General features: G+C 36.6%; 1 protein-coding gene across 1 annotated transcript in view; it reads right to left on the reverse strand.

The window, feature by feature from the left end:
* Positions 1-17,515, reverse strand: part of LOC134652821 (potassium channel subfamily K member 18-like) — a 236,122-nt gene that overhangs the window by 173,905 nt on the left and 44,702 nt on the right. The window lies entirely within an intron of this gene.

The raw sequence follows: 17,515 nt of genomic DNA on the forward strand, positions 1-17,515 counted from the left end.
ATATTTATTATACTCATTATTTCAGCATCTGTGATACTAAAACATACGTTAAACATAACAAAAGTAATTGAGCTCAAGTTAGCTAATTCGGGATACAACAAGCCGAGGGAACAGTATCATCTCACATTACTTGTACGTACAAGAAGATTAGATACGTACTTATCTCAGAATATTCGAGCTTAGAAGCCAATTCAGACCTGTTGGAAAATGAAGCCAAAATACCGACTATCATCATCTCTTTTTCTTAAGATTGTATCGCAATTTATGTTGTGTGTTCAGCATTAAAAGTAGCGGATCAGACTAAAGTATCATTCTATGGAACTTGCTATAACTACCTATGTTAACAAACTGCCATATTGAAGTGTCAAAAAATATGAATTTACTAGTGACTTTTGTTTACATAGTTAGCAAGTTCCATAGAATGACACTTTACGCGTCAATTGTATAATAATATATCTTGATTAAAACGTGTATAATTATAATTTTGCGTTAGTCATATCATAATTACGTCTTGAAATTGTGGACCTTAGTTTTAGGTAGCACTGGACTATATATATATTATAGTTGGGTAGGTACGGTTCTAAACGTTTTTGTTGTCCCCATTTTTTATACTCTAAAGAGTCTAAAGTGTTCTTAGACCAGTCCAATGTCCATAATCCCATATAATATTTGAATTAGGTAGGTACATCCATTAAAAATACTTAGTTAATTATAGCACGTTATAGTTCAAAAACTTACCCTTTTTTCTAGACGAATTCAAACCATGTCCTAATAATGTTCCTCACTTGAAAAAATGCGGGATTTTACCTGTAACAATACAAAAGAAACAGTTCTTATTAGATATTTAATAAGTCACACAACAGTTTCAGGAAATAATAAATGAATGGTAGTTTTGTGGCAGTTTTAAAACTATCATGTAACCCTAAAGTTTCCCACCCCGTTTGACGGCATCTATTTCGACTACAAAATCGGTCACTAACTGGGCTCGATACACAACCGTTAAATAATAACAGTTATTGAACAAACCGACCCTTATTATTACAATAGTTGCTGATAGTAAATACCCGGAGGATAATCCAGCAGATCTCTGTAATCATTGGCTACTGGAGGCCGATTCTGATTTAATAATATAGCTTTGATCTCATTATGATACGACGTTGACACTAGTATTGATTGGTTAAGAGTGTTAAGACTCGAGTCATCGGAGTCCTCAGCTTTAAGACTCGACTCAGTTTTTCAGACTCTAAATATTCGTCAAAACTTGAGCTATTTTCCACTTGAACCAGAGTATTATGTAGACTTGGATCCTTTTCAGGTTACTCTTTTAACGTATTTATTTACAAAAAAAAAAAAAAATTGCAATTGTCTTTATACAAAATTGATGTGTAAAATACAGAAATCGTACATTTGTACCTATTTTCTTTACTGTTATTAGATAAAGCCTATAAAATTGTGTCTTTATTCGGAGACTCGAATTATTTTGAGTTGCCTTAAAAATACTCAATAAAGACTCGGGTTGGGACTTAAAAGACTCGGATTTCTTAAGCATCTCGTAAAAACGAGTCGACTTCTTCAAATTTAGACTTAAAAGACTCGAGTTTCTACCAACACTAATAATATGTTATAGCTTTATGATCTCAATATGTTACGACCTTGACGACGATTGATACGACTCGCAGATGACAGTGTATCTCACGCACACCAACAAGCGCGAGCGTCTCCCAGTAGTCGACAAATAGAAGTGCTGCGCCCCTAGCACATGATTGGCGCGACAGTATCTCGTGGCGAAATAGACTGCCCGTCTTTTTCTATTTTAATAAAAGAGGGATGGGTAGTCTATCTCGCCGCGAGATACTGTCGCTCCAATCATGTGCTAGCCCGGCTGGAGAAGAAATTTATAGATACAGTGCAGAATATCAAAGCATATTAAATAACCCGTTTAATCCTTACCCCTTCAGAAATAACTCTCCATCACAAACCTATTAGCAACTGCCATAGACCTATAATCAGCTTAATAGACATGCTGATAGGCACCATACACAGTAATTAAACGAGAGTGACCATTAAAGCTAATGTATGCATGCATTAGCATTAGTTCATGTTTCGTGATCCCGGAGACAGGACAATTCATAAATCCATACAACATTATACACTTATAGGGAGGTACAATGAAAACGACACACTTTGTTGGAAACACAAATGTAGAAGAAGTAAGATTTGGAACAAAAATTAGTACAAAACACCAGTTTTTGAAATACTATAATATAGCTACGCATTTAAGAGTCGTAAATAATAGCACATTATTATCTTATAATTATTCGAACAGTTTTACTCGGAAGCTTAGAATAAATTTAAAAGTGGAAAAATTACTGTCTTGGGTGAGACTTGAACTCACGGCCTCTGGATTCATAATTCATAATTCATAATTCTTTATTGCAACCATGGTACAGTATAGATGTCAGAATAAATGTACAATGTCTCACATGGACCCTGTAAGGGCACAGCATCATAGCTTACTTCTAACTAATGACATATTATTATAGTATTTTTTGTATTGTATGTAGCAAAATTATTACATTGTATCTAAAAAACAAGTTATGAAACAGTTCTTGTAATTATACACGAGATCACTAATAAATATACATATTAACATAAATTAATTAATGTACAATATTAATTATAATAAAATTCAATCTTTATTTATAATTTAGGTAAGTATTTATAACTAAGCATAGAAGGTGTCTGTAACATTGTCATCGAAAAAGTCCTTTAAGTCATAGTAACATTTATTTATTAGAAAGTCTTTCAACATTTTATTAAATTTTTTGTCATATGTTTGAGCTTTGATGTCATCTTTAAGGTGATTATATATTTTAACTGCCATGACGTTTGGACTTGTACTATGAAGTTTTAATTTAGAAGTTGACGGCAGTGCTAAATCGTGTTTAAACCTTGTTTCGAAGCTTCGGGGCTGGTCTACTAACTGTGTAAATAGGTCCGAATGTTTTCTTACGAACTTACAAATTTCGAAAATATACATCGAAGTTAGGGTTAGAATTTCGTACTTGATGAAATATGGTCTAGAGCTCTCTGGGATCCTAATATTCGCGAGGATGCGTATGCATTTCTTCTGGAGCAAAAATAAGTCGTTTACGTCTGTGCTATTTCCCCAAAGGATAATACCATACTTGAGCCAAGAATAGGCATAAGCATAATAGGCAATTTTTGCCGATTGTAGACTAGTCGATTTTTTCTGATCGGATCGGATCGGATCTCGACCTGAATCTGGCCTTTCAGTATTACCCCCTACTAAAGGCCGGCCTTTGGATCTTCCAACCTAGAAGAAAAACTGGGCTTTGCTGTGTTTCGGTTTTCTAACGATACCTATATTATTTATGACATATTTTGTGAAACAGTTCTATATCACCGAATTATTTCGACTTCATCTTTGCAAATCAAAAAAAAAATCCTTAGAAGTAAGTAACTAGTGTTGGCAAAAGCTCGAGTCCTTTGAGTCCTCTTCTTTAAGACTCGGCTCAGTTTTACTTTCTCTCTCTTTTCAGACTCTTTTATTAATTAAGAAGTAGTTACTTGAATCGTTTTTAACTTTCGGGAGGAGGAGGCCTATTTTCTTTACGGTTTTATGTATAAAAACCTAGGTACTTACTTATAAAATTGTTGACTGAAATTTTGTTCGGAGACTCGAGCCTTTTTTAGTTGCGCTTAAAAAAGACTGAATAAAAGACTCGACTCGAGACTTACAAGGCTGAAGTTTTTTAAGCGCTGGCTTATAAAAACGAGTTATGAAATATAGTTCTTCAAATTCAGACTCAAACGTTAGAACGATACTAGCAGTACCTAACATGATTTTATATAAAAAGTCAAAAGAAAATATACAAATAATTACCAATATTAGTCGCTAAACTGTGACGTCATTATACATAGGTACTAACTATTAAGCCTAAACGCTTTCAACGGCATCGGTATTCTCCACTGCTTTTTATACCCCTGTAAATATGCCCCAGTCATGCGATGAGGTTGCATATAATGGCTTTATTATCATAATTTCACACAAAATAAATGGACCATATTCGTGATTTAGTCCCACTAATAATAAACAAAATGGCGGCGTAATGAGATGCGTGATTTGTTGTCCGTCAGTTTCCTAACGATTTAGGTGAGGTTCATGCAGGTTGGGTGAAATTTGCATTGAAATTATGACTTTTAAGTATAAAAAAGTTATTTTCTACAAGCATGGACAGCCTTGTATAAAGTTAACTTTTTATGGCGGGGCTGTTACATTTACAATATACGCTTTTTAAGGTATAAATTGTACAATATAGACATAGGTCTAGTTAGGTAGGTCTATAAAAATAGTTTTGATAGTGAATAAATAAGTAAGTACCTAAATGGTCCAGGGGTCACTGGTCTTTAGAAAATTTGATTATTTTGAAACTGGTAGGGAATGCCTTAAGGCATTAAGTCCGCCATTTGTACAATTTTATATCGATAAAGTTAAAAATAATAATACTTACTATATTTATGTACAGCAATCGTTTGAAAATTAAGTCATAACAAATCCTACATAATATTTGTTTTGCTTCATTTTATAAGTTTACAAACTTTTGCGTTTGCGTATTAAAGCTAAAGTAGAGGGCATATCGATCGACCGATTTGATCAGGAAAATAATTGGCGCCAATCTCATCTAGCGTCCACACGTACAAAAATTTAATCATCAATTTGCGTTCCATAGATACTAACTTCGAAAATTGGCATTTTTGTGTCCGCACCTGCTGATTTAATCGCGGAATCAAATTGGCGTTTGCGTCCGCACGGCCTGATTCAATCGGACATTTTCATCAGATTGGCGAAATATTGTCTCGTCTGGACTCTACTTAAAGGAAGATAATGTGTTTTGTTTCAGTAAAAAAAATATTCTTAATGACATTTTGATTCGCGTAAGTAAGAAAAATGTTCCTAAAAATGTTTTGTCAACGTATTTTTAGGCCACCACGCAACAAACGTGTAAAAAATAAAAGTCACCTAAAGTCAAAAGTACATGTTAATAATTAGTATACCTATAAATGCGTTTGTAAATTGTTCCTCCATAACAGAATATTCCACATTGTTTATAAAATTTATGTTAACTCCTACTCGAAGGCGAAAAATTCCATTTCAGAAGTTCCAGAAAAAATTCTAAAGTTACGACGCGAATACAATTTAAATTATCCGAAATTAAATTCAATGCATAATGCTGGCCAGTGCGATGTTTAAATTAAAAACATTATTAGGCCAATCAATGAAGAATGTTTTCACGTGATAACGAACGATTTATAATCGATGAACACCGGTAGCATGCACGAAAAAGTGTCACGTTGTGGACAGATCTCCATGGTAACGTTGTGGACCCCCATGGTAACGTATAAAAGTATGCAATTTTTCATCAATGTTTTCTTATGACGTTATCACGCAAAGTTATCGTCCGTAAACCGACTTTACAGACAACCATTTTTTTTTCTAGCACATGCAGTTATATTGTTTTTAGTATAAAATTGTCCTACCTCATCGTAATTATTAAATCAATTCTTTACAAACGTACCTGTAGTTGTTTTGCTCAAAATGTGACAAGCATAATGGATTTTACAAACAGAACGCTGTACACCACCCCACAGTGTTACAGGTACCGGTTAGGAAGCAGCCTTAAAAATCCAAAAAATAACAAAAAAAGCTCTAAACTGAAATAGATGTCATATATTAAAGAAAAAGTGACGAAGCCCTCCAGTGGTGAAGGCAGTGGTGGAGGAGTGGTGGCGCTGGCGTAGCGCGGTGGCCAAGGGGTTCAAGGCGTTGCCCGATTGCTAAAAACGCCGGTTCGAATCCGGCCTTCACCATTGGAGGGCTTTGTCACTTTTTCTTTTATATATGACATCTATTTCAGTTTATAATTTATATATACTAGTATATATATAAATAAAAAGATTTAAATAAAAAAAAACACAAATCAAAATATTTAATAAAATAATTTGATTTGTTCCAAAAGAAGCTCTGTTTTGATTGGAGTATAAGTATTTAAATCGCATCCCAAGTTTTAACTAAGTTTCGTTATGAAGAAGTCCTTTGATTCTCTTTACGTCCTGTTTCGCTACCTTGCAGTCTGATTATGCTGATGCTTGTAACTTGGAGTTATGGAAAGTAACGAAACACCGATTTTGAACCGTATTCAATTAAGTATTAAGCTTTATTTATTCATTATTTTCTTTATTAGGCTGTACATCGCAATCCAATGCGGCAACGCAACAAGCGTGATGGGCACCCTTGCGTCGGGGGCAGCCCGGGACGGGTTTTAGTAGGTAGTTTTTATTTACATTTTAGTTTCTACAAGTTTCTATAAAAAGTAAGAAATAAACTTAAGTACGAAGATAATAAAGTTTAAATAAATAAATAAGTTTCTACAATAAATTATTCAATTAAAATTAAATTTATTTCATTGTTTTGCATTTGCTTTCTCCATGTGCCATTGTGTGATTCTTTATTACCTATTATTTATTTTCTTTATTGAATATTTATTTTTGCTCACTAGCGCATGTTCTAATAGCTCTAAGTTGGGTCCATTTCGTATTTTTCTGCTTTTTAACCGACTTCCAAATCTAAAAGGATGAGGTTATCAATTCGGTTGTATGTTTTTTTTTAATTTTTTTTTTTTTTTTTTTTTATGTTTGTTACTCCATATCTCCGTCATTACTGGACCGATTTTGAAAATTCTTTTTTTGATTGTACGTATATGCATACAGATTGGTCCCGTTTTTGTCAAAACTCAGTTCTGATGATGGAATCCATGAGGAATCGAGGGAACTCCTCAAATCTTAAAGGCATACATATAGTGATTTTTGTGTTTTTATCAACAAATCAAGCATTTTCATTAAAAACTGTCGCATTTTGATGCAGTGGAACTGCTGATGATGATCAGAACAGAACTCTTCAACGACGCATAGTACACGTTTGGCGATTTGTCCTCTTCGTTATGTTTGTTAAGTAAGTTAAGTTTTTAAGCCACATTTTTGTCAAGCTCGAATTCTGATGATGGGATCTATGAGGAATCGAGGGAACTTCTCAAATCTTAAAGGCATGCGTATAGAGATTTTTGTATTTTCATCAAAAATCAAGCATTTTCATTAAAAACTGTCGCATTTGATGCAGTGGAACTGCTGATAATGATCAGAACAGAACTCTTCAACGACGCATAGTACACGTTTGGCGATTTTGATTTCGACTTGGACTGGGAGACCCGGACCCGGATCCGGACTAGGGCCCGGCCTCGGACCCGGCCCGGTTCGGACCCGGACCTAGACTCAAACCCGGAGCCGTACCTGGGCCAAGACCTGGACCTGGATCCGGGCTTTTATCTGGACCTGAACCTAATATTGATACCCGAGCAAGCGAAAGATTCCAAAATTGAACCACAAGCGGTTCGAAAAATGGAATCTTGAGCTTTACGAGGGTTTCAAAGCACGAGGGTTAAACAACAAATTTTCCCCCAAAATTTAAAACAAATAACTATTCTTTCACAGGGGTGTCCCTCATGGAAGGCGGTTTTTTTTTTCTTAAAAATTATGTTGTCTGTATTTACATTAAGTATTATTTATTTTTTATTCTAAAGGTGTTTATAGTATTTTATGCAACCGATGTTTAAGAGAGGTCAAAAAAGGTGAGTGGCGTGAGTAACAATTAGAGGCGAAGCCGAAAATTGTTAATAAAGACGCCACGAGTATTTTTTGACTCAGTTAAACAATGTTGCATACAATACTTTTTCTACAACCAAGCTCTTACTTTGAAATAAAATTATAAATTTAACAAATATTTTTATTTTAAGAAGTAGCAAAAATGGAGGGTACGGGCGGGAAAAGAATGAATGAATGAAATTTAAAAAAAACATGTCTTATTATTACAGATGACATTTAAAATAAGGTTGGCAACACTGTATTTCATTCAATATTTTTTAAGTGGTCATTACACGAAGTATCGTAAAATCGCCAAAAAGATACTGCGTGTATGCACAAATTCTTTTTTGGGGAATAGACTAAAGACTTGTCTTGACAACTATAAGGTAGGGTTTTAAAGGTGTGTGCACGACCCTTTAAATGACAAATAAAAGTAGGTACGGGAGTAGAAAAAAAATGTAAAAGCACCTTATAGGTTACTTCGTGTATTCTTGAAGGTTTTAGAGGGCTTTGAATTTTACAAACGAACAAATATTTTATCAAATTTTATTATAACACCATCACAATTTTACTCAATGGTGGATGAAAATTATTTTTTTCAATTATCTGGCCATTTAAATGTGAAAATAAATTCCGCAGTTCTACGCCCGCAAAATTTTCCTTTTGTTTTTATTTAAAAACGAAACAATACATGAAAGGACAATGCTTTAAAAAAGCGAGAAGACTTGTTCGGCGGGGTGATATAAAATACTCCATTAATAAACGTTTTTACGGCGTTTTTAGGGGAAATCTAATAAATCCACTTCTTAATTTTCCTAACAAAACCCTCATTGCTCAATCATTGTTATTTCAACAGTGAATAATCATCACTAAGATTTTTTTAATTATTTTTTAGGCCTACTTCGCCGTTCTGTGGAGCAAAAGCTGGGAGATGGGGTAGGGAGGCTACCCAAGCTGCCCAGGACCGGAAGTCAGTGGAAGGAAAAGACTCGAGACCTGCACCCCAGCAGGGGCCCCCTTAGATTCTACACTTTAGCCGCGTACTTACTTTACTACCTGCATTACGCCACCCTGCTGATAACAAGATGGTTAATGGTTAATCTAGATTGAGAATTGATTTAATCCGAATTGAGGATTGATGCGTTAATTCCAATTGATTCAATCTAATTGACGCGTCAATCAGAATTGAATCAATTCTAATTGATCAATTCGGATTGACGCGTCAATTCGATTGATCAATCCGGATTGATTTAGTTCAGATTGATGCCAACATTGGCAGGGGGTAACATGATGGAAAGAAGAATATTAGGCCGGGCTGCCATCTGGCAGCAGCCAGCTGGCAGTCGGCTGGCAGTAGACGGTCGGGGAGACCTCGTACTACATGGAGGCGATCAGTTGAGGAGGCTGGCTCAACTGGACTCGGCTGGAAAGAGCTGGAAGTAGTCGCTCAAGATCGCGACAAATGGAGAATTATTTAATTTTACAACGGGACTTAATCGCGTATCTAAGTTTTAAGAAAAACTCGCGCGGTTAGAAGATGCTGATGTCAACTTAGCCAGTCTTCTCCGAGACCACGGGGACAATGCCGTTCTCGAAACGTCGGAGGTAAATCTTAAAACTTAGATACGCGATTAAGTCCCGTTGTACAATTTAATAATGTGTAAAAATCGTGAAAGTTTAAATCAGTGAAATGAAGAATTCTTCTGCGAGTGTCGAGTCTGTCCCTAATGAGGGATAACAGGAATGCATCATCATCATCATCATTTTTTATTTAACATTTTTGAATGGATTTGAACTGGTAGCATACGACTTTGGTGATAGTCTTGGTAATTGGCGCACATCTCATGCACGATATTCACTTCATTTCGCATGCACCAATCAGCGTGAGGGATTTTCAATGGCGTATCAAAATAAGGTCAAAATCGTAATAAGATCGTAATCTGAATCAGGTTCCTAGTCAAAAAAGTTTAAGTTACACATCTAATTAGGTACCTACGTATAAGAATAACATTTATGTTCTAACCAAAAGGAAGGAAGAAAATAATCAAAGTTGGATAGAAATTCAGTTACGTATATAATTATAAGCAAAACGAAATGTCACCTGATTTAGCCTCGACAATTTGCCTCCCAAGCCTCGGTGTTATGTCATAATTCAGCCATATTTTATTTAAAACCCGCCTCGGACCGGGCACAATAGGCGTTTTACCTTCGCGGTTTTTATTTTACGGTGAGGTCTGAATGGATTCGAAATGTACACATTTATCTGTATTATACGACGTGTTGTCATGAAGATTCAAAACAATTGTCGGTAAAAGCGTTTTTAATTAAAATTTCAAATTTCAACATTCTGTTTACTCATTAATGTCAATCCAAACATAATTTTACATGGTTTTTCGCTATTTCTTCATATCATCAACTATCAAGTTTTTACATAGCCGCGAAATCATGAAAACTAAAGAATCATCACAGTAGGTACTTACGCACAATTTACAGAGTAAAAATTTTCACAAAAATAATAATTTATTGTAACGTCCACTATCAGAAAAGGACACCTGGGGCCTAGCTAAGATGACAATCGATAATAGCAAGTGCCAATCTAAACTTAAATGTAGAATATCTAACGCTGTCCTGCAATCGTGACTGGGTATATCGTCAACTGCATTAGTTTTTACGGTTTCCTTATTGAAACCTCTTCATGCAAACAAGGCGAAACTATAACAATTCCGCCAAATACAAAACACATTGTCCCCAAGTTTGAAGAAGCGCGTCTTAAAACCATTACACACGCAGACTCAGAGGAACGAGACATCCTCCCGACACAATTACCCAGCCCATTCCAAAAACCACCCTAATCCTTAACCACACAGTTCATTTTAAAATGATCTTATCCGGCTCCGAATAATCCTTTTGCTATTGCTACAAAGAGATTTTATACGTAAAAGACATTCCGTCTAATGCGACTTGTTTGTTTGAAGTGATTTTTCTGGAGCAAAGTGCTTCAGACCATTAGTCGTTGCTTGTATTACGTGAGTAACGATATCCGTTAATATACGTGTTCGCAATTTAAACATGTATATTGTATATGTTTAATTTTGTAGATGTGGGTATTAAGGTTGCTAATCTCAAGTGGGAATGGGCTGAATACGTCTGCTAAATGTACAAGTCGATGGGCCAAATTGGCTACCGATTGGACACCGCAGGTTAGGGGCAGAGGAAGACCAAAAAAGAGATGGGATTGGATTGCAGCGACTGATGGGAGTGACTGAAGTGTCGGAAGAAACGGAAAGACTTTAAAAAAATAGGCAATAAATAAAATTATATTGGGTAGATAATATCTGGAAAAATGTACTCTGAGGATAATGAAAATCAACTTATTTTTTCAGATCTAACTACATCGGCACGCCTTATAAAATTGGCATCTACTACAAATATAATAAATAGAAAGCGCACGTAATTTTAAGAGTCTCATCCATCATCAGAGAAACGTCTGCGAACGTTGCTATTAAGCTTAGGATAAAATTTAAAGTGGTAGGTACGCTGGTTATGGATGAGGTATTATGGTGTTTCAGTGGCGGAACGCTGGAGTATCGATTCACAGGCCGTGAGTTCAAGTCTCACCCAAGGCAGTAATTATTCCACTTTTGAATTTATTCTAATTTTAAGATTTTTCTTCAATATTTAAGAAGTCTCTTTTCTTATCTGTTTTTTCTTTGTTAAAAAGTTTTCAACTTTTGTTTTAAATATTTATAATTTCAACAATAATACATTACAAAGTGAAGTAGGTACAATACATGCTCTTATTAGCCAAATCATTAAGCCTTCAAAGTTCGAGCTTAAGGCCAAGTTCAAGAAAAACCCGCTAGAATATCTTCCAATTAAAAGTTTTCCAAATTATTCGGATTTATTCAAGGTTCCAAAGTTGCTGAGTTTTTAAAAATATTTCAAAGCATTGTACTTGGAGTTTCAGAAGTCCGCGATTTCTTTACACTTCTTATTGCATGTTTTATGGAAAGGTCTTGATTATTATATCCTTGTTGTTATTTAAAAACGACGATATTAATTAAATAGAATCTACATTTTTACCTTTCTGGTAGGTAAAAGTCTCACACAGGTCAAAAATTCTTGGACGGGTTTGAAGGAGGCATAAGTCCAAGGCATACTAAATGCCGCGTCGAATGATGAAAATCACTACATAAGTAGTAAAAAACAAAGTCGCTTCCCGCTGTCTGTTTGTCTGTCTGTATGTATGCTTAAATCTTTAAAACTACGCAACAGATTTTGATGCGGTTATTTTCAATAGATATAGTGATTCTAGAGGAAGGTTTATGTATAATTTGTTAACCCGTGCGAAGCCGGAGCGGGTCGTTAGTTATACATAATTATAGCCTCGACAAATGGAATTTAGGAATCTGCTGGTCTGGCTACCCAAAAAACCTAACATTCAAAACTTTTTTAATTTTCCAGTGAACGCTAGAATAGCTACACTAAATTAAATTTTCACAAAGTCCGATACAAAAGGCAATTAAATTCTGAATTGGTCAGTTCAAGTCATAGAATGCCAATAACAATGGCTTTATTCGAATATATATTTTTAATATATTACATTTTTTCACGCTGCGCTCTAAAACCGTAGCGAGAAAACCGCTAGGCTCAAATGGTCTAGCTTAGCCACCAAGTGGATGCCGGTAGAGGAACGTGGACGGGGCAGACCCAAACGGAGCTGGCGGGATGACCTTGGACAGCTTCCTGAACAACTGGCCGGAGGAACCCAAATCGGGAGTCGTGGAAATCAAGGGGAGAGGCCTTTGCCCAGCAGTGGGACACTCAAATAGTCTAGTAAAAAATATATATTTCAGAAATGGGTGCCTTCCATCCCTTGGTTAACAACTACTATTATCCACACACTATAAATACAAGCATATGTTTGTACAAGAAAACATAAAAAGCGAATCTCACTCGGACATCGTGGCAGTTTCACTGATTAATAGGACTTTCCAACTGCAGTATATGTTCGTTATAAAAACGTGTTTACACCTGCCCAGCCATTTGTCTAGCCCACACCTTTCGTGACAGCCTCCACACCCGTTTAAACAAATAAATAAAATTGCGCTTCCATATTAAATTTCTGGGTAATAATAAATAATATGAAGCTGACCGACGGTTTCGTTCAAATTACTTGTACAATAAGCAATATTACGTTTGAATAATATTTACCCTATCTACCCTAGGGTAGGAGCTACACAATGCTGGAGTAGTCTAAATACCTCCTCTGAATCCTAACGCTACCTACCTTATGACTAAACAAAAGGTAAACCGAGGTAGGTAAATGCGTCACTTGAGGTAAATGCGTCCTTTAAAGATTTCTTCTAAACGGAACGTATTAGAACTATTGCAACCCTCTCTGTTTGAAAAGTGGTCACTGAACTTTTAATGCAGACGGCTATAATAGTTATAACATGTTGCGTTTCGAAGATATCTTCAAATGACGTATTTACCACAAGATACGCATTGACCTCGGTTGACCTTAACACATAATATCTAATACAACCAGTAAATCTTAGAAAATATCAAATTCACGCGTTCCAATCCGAAATTCCACGCCCTTGAAAATGTATCCTACATGGAATCGTATCGTTCAAAGGGACGGGAAGGTTTAATTTTACAAATCCTGTAACCTACGTAACCGTGACCCTTGTCGGAAAATATCTCTGCGACCCTGACAGACAGAATAAGTGAAATAAAGAATTTTGTTCGTATTGATTTTCAAAGAATTTTCCTTTAATATATTTTTTCTCTGTCTGTCGCCAGACAGATGGCGGGACGGCTTCCACACCTTCACCAGTAACTGGCCGGAAAAGCACTACGGGAGTTGTGGAGATCAAGGGGAGAGGCCTTTGCCCAGCAGTGGGTCACTATAACGGGCTAAGAAAAAAAAAGCAAAGTTGGTTTTTCATGCGAGTGATTTGTGATGATTTTACACCCACAGAGAGGGAAAGATTCTGTGTCTTTAGAATCACGAACCAAAATGAAGGTATTCCGATTATTTTTTCTTGTTTCTAGATCTAAATTCTCGTAATATGTTTTGTTTCTTATGAATGCGAGCTTGAAACCCTCCGGGAGTCTAACGAGTAACTCAATCTACTGTCTCACTCATGTACCTACAATGTACATGTTCTTTATTTGATTATCATATCGATCTAAAGGTACCTACTCCTGTTATGTCTTGAACATTACTTAAAAATATCGTGTATAATTAAACAGTTCGTAGAAAAACTCCCAACTTTTTCTCCCGTCAATCAACATCGAAAACCAAGTGTTAAGAAAATTCAAACTCCAACCGACAGGAGAGTCTGCCGTTCAGAAATTAAAGGTTAATTTAAGGTTAAGTTCAAATATAGAACAGCCCCGTGATTGGATACCGAAATTGGGTGAACCTAACCTTTACGAAACTTTGGATGTTTCGATTTGAAGAAACTTCCCGAAAGTTGTTTAAACTTGCTTTTTACGCTTGACCTCAGGAAAGGATCGTTTAATGCTAATTTTCAGATGCATTGACGTGCGTCATTTCTAGGGTTCCCTAATCAACTAGGAACCGTTTTAGTTTCGCTATGTCCGTCCATCTGTGTGTCCCGTATGTCACAGCTATTTTACTCGAAAACAGTTTAATTAAATTAGGAACAGGGTGTATATTGCAAGCCTTAGTTAGAAGTTGAAAATAAAAATAATAGTGGATAAAATAGGTCTATATGACGGCAATGAAACGGCCAAGTTGACCAAGATGTTGGCTTTATACACTTCTCTCTTCTCTCTCTTTAGCCCTTTTCTACCCTTCGGGTGTAGGCCTCCTTCATTCTTCGCCATTCGTCCCGGTTCTGTGCAACCTGGAGCCATCTCATCCCCGCAGCCCTTTTGATGTCGTCTTCCCAACGCATATTGGGTCTACTTGGAGGACGTTCTTCCCCCCATGGTCGCCACTCGAGTATTCTTTTACTCCACGAGTCGGTCTTTCGTGCCATATGACCAGCCCATTCCCACTTCAAACTGGTCTCTCAATGTGATCCCCACTAGTTTTCTCTCTAGCGCCCGCTGGACAACGCTTAGTTTACGTAATATATCTTTGGTGAAAGTTTATACACTTAGAACTTATAAAGTTAGGACTTACAGAGTAAAAGTCTTGGTACCTACTATGGGGTCTGATAACTTTTTAGTGTAAAAAATTTATGAGCCTAGTCTTGGCAACAATTTACATGCAATGAAATGTTTTTGGTGGGATTATAAACACGTTATCGAAGCAGGTGGTGACTCGCCGCTGACTAGATGGGCCCCTGAAGCTGCCGTCGTAAAGAATACCAGGGGCAACAAGGGTGTGAGCGGCTCAGGGGTGTCGAGAGGTGTGCGCCGCTTTGGTGGGATTATTATATATCCACCAAATGCGTTGAAAGTCCCGATGATAATAAACAGAAAATCCAGCCCGCTGGAGCGTCAGTTTTCAGTTGTTAATTTCAGGTGGTTTATTGGAATTACCTGAAAATATCCGGGACGGGACCGCTGGCGAAGGGATTTGACGGTTATTATTGTTCGTGATTCATGCACGTACGGTGTTAAGCGAGTATTAAGTTGAAATCTTATTTCCTACATATATAGTACCTACCTATCAATTAATACAATTATGTACGTTCTAGTACTTACTGTCCTATAGAAATAATTGGGATTGGCAACTGTGAAATGTGCCATGGCAGACGGTGCCAGCTGCAGCATAGGTTATGAGATTTGCATTAAAGGGCCATGCAGGCCATAAAAAAAAGGAAAAAAAATTACACTATTCTTGGATTGGCGGGTAAAAAATGCTGGCGCCATCTGTAAAATACTTCGACCGGCCAATAAAATAGGTGTAAAAAATTAAATTGAAGAATAGATAGGTTGTGAAAAACACTTTAAATGTTTGTTACTAAAGCTAAAATAAATTATTTTATTTTATTTCACTACAGTTTTACTGGTCACGTTTGACCAATTTTTTTTCACCTTACGGAAAAACTAAACTTTTCTGATACGCCAGTAAACTACAATACGCTAGATTACTATGCAGATTACAACAGTGTCTTTTCACCCTAAATAATTAAGATTACAATCCACTATTTGAAAATTATAAAACAGCGGAGAGACTGGCGTAGGTACCATCGCCCACACTGTTAACTGACAGTACCATCGCCCACACTGTTATATAACCGACAGTTCGTAAACCTTATTACAAAAGGCATAAGGTGCACCGATGAACAGTTAAAAGTGTTACTGTTTGTACGACATTTAAACAACATAATAAAGGCCGAAGGGCGCCTGTCCTCGACAGTCCCGGATAACTTAAAATGTACGAGAAATAAAACAAGACAGGAGGCCGATTCTGTTTTCACAATTTGACACGCTTTTCATTTCATTCTGACACGACCTGAAGTTGTGTTATCAGAGGGCCGAGGGACGAGGAGCATGACGTACGAGTGACGTTAAAAATACGACATGGATCGGATATGTCAGTGTCAAAAGTGACCTTTTTGTTTGAAGACGTCACTATTGACACTGACATATCCGATCCATGTCGTATTTTTGGCTAATTTTTGCCGTATCTTGAGATTTGAATCATGCTATATATCTCTGATACTTTCCTCGCTACTTCCCACTCGACAAGTGTGTGGCAGGGCTAACATATATAATAGAGAGGCAGTAACGAAATTCAGATTTTCGTGTTTCGCGGTAGACCCTCTGATTTCATGTCGTCAGCACCAATCAGCGTAAGCAAATTCGTATCAAAATTAGATGGAAAACATATCAAATTGTAAAAACAGGAACTGGACTGGTGAGTTTTCAATATGACTTGGAACTCCGGTAGCCCTTTAAGAAGTGTAACGCTCTTACGGTAGATAGTGGAAAGATTCGCTGGCTATGGATGAGGTTTTGGTGGCTCAGTTGGCAGAGCGCTGGAGTATCGGTCCAGAGGCCTAGAGTTCAAGTCTCAATCAAGGCAGTAATTTATCCACTTTTAAATATATTCTAAGCTTAAAACAGAAACGGTCTCGAGTTTAAAATATAAATGTGACAAAACCTGTAATCCTCTAAGAAGATTATCGAGGTAGCTAAACATAGCTAGCTAAACATGGAAAGCTTTTCGTTTAATTTAAACAAAACATGACGAAAGCTGGTAGTGACGTAATTCGGATAATGCAGGAGCGTTTGGGAAGTGATGCCTTAAACTCGTCACAGACGGAGCGATAATATATCGACCGATATCGGCAGATACCAACAGATATCTGCGAGTATCGCTAAGCACCACACACGCAACGATACCAAAATAGATATCGCTCTGTGTCTAGTACCTACATTGTGAGAGAGACGAAATGTATAGGTACCGACAGATACATCGCAAGGCGTCGCACCTCAATTAAATTTTAATCGATTGCGACGTCTACAAATAACTTTTTTTTCTTAGCCTATTTGTGTGTCCCACTGCTGGGCAAAAGCCTCTCCCCTGGTTCTCCATGACTCCCGATTCAGCGCTTCTTCCGGCCAGTTGTTAAGGAAATAGCTTAGGTTATTATTTTGTTATTGCTACTATAGTGAAACTTTAACAATCAAATCTATAGTGAAAGTTATTCGGAGGGGTATGTCAAGTTTAATTTCCGCCGCCATTTTGACCCGAATAAAATTCAATATTACCTCTTAACCTTCGTCACCATTATCGGTATAAACTACGTATTTAAGGCGTATTTTATCGAAAGGCATTAATTAATTAAAACTGTCAGCGGCA

The sequence above is a fragment of the Cydia amplana genome, chromosome 12, assembly GCF_948474715.1.
Source record: "Cydia amplana chromosome 12, ilCydAmpl1.1, whole genome shotgun sequence".
In the NCBI taxonomy this organism is placed as follows: domain Eukaryota; kingdom Metazoa; phylum Arthropoda; class Insecta; order Lepidoptera; family Tortricidae; genus Cydia; species Cydia amplana.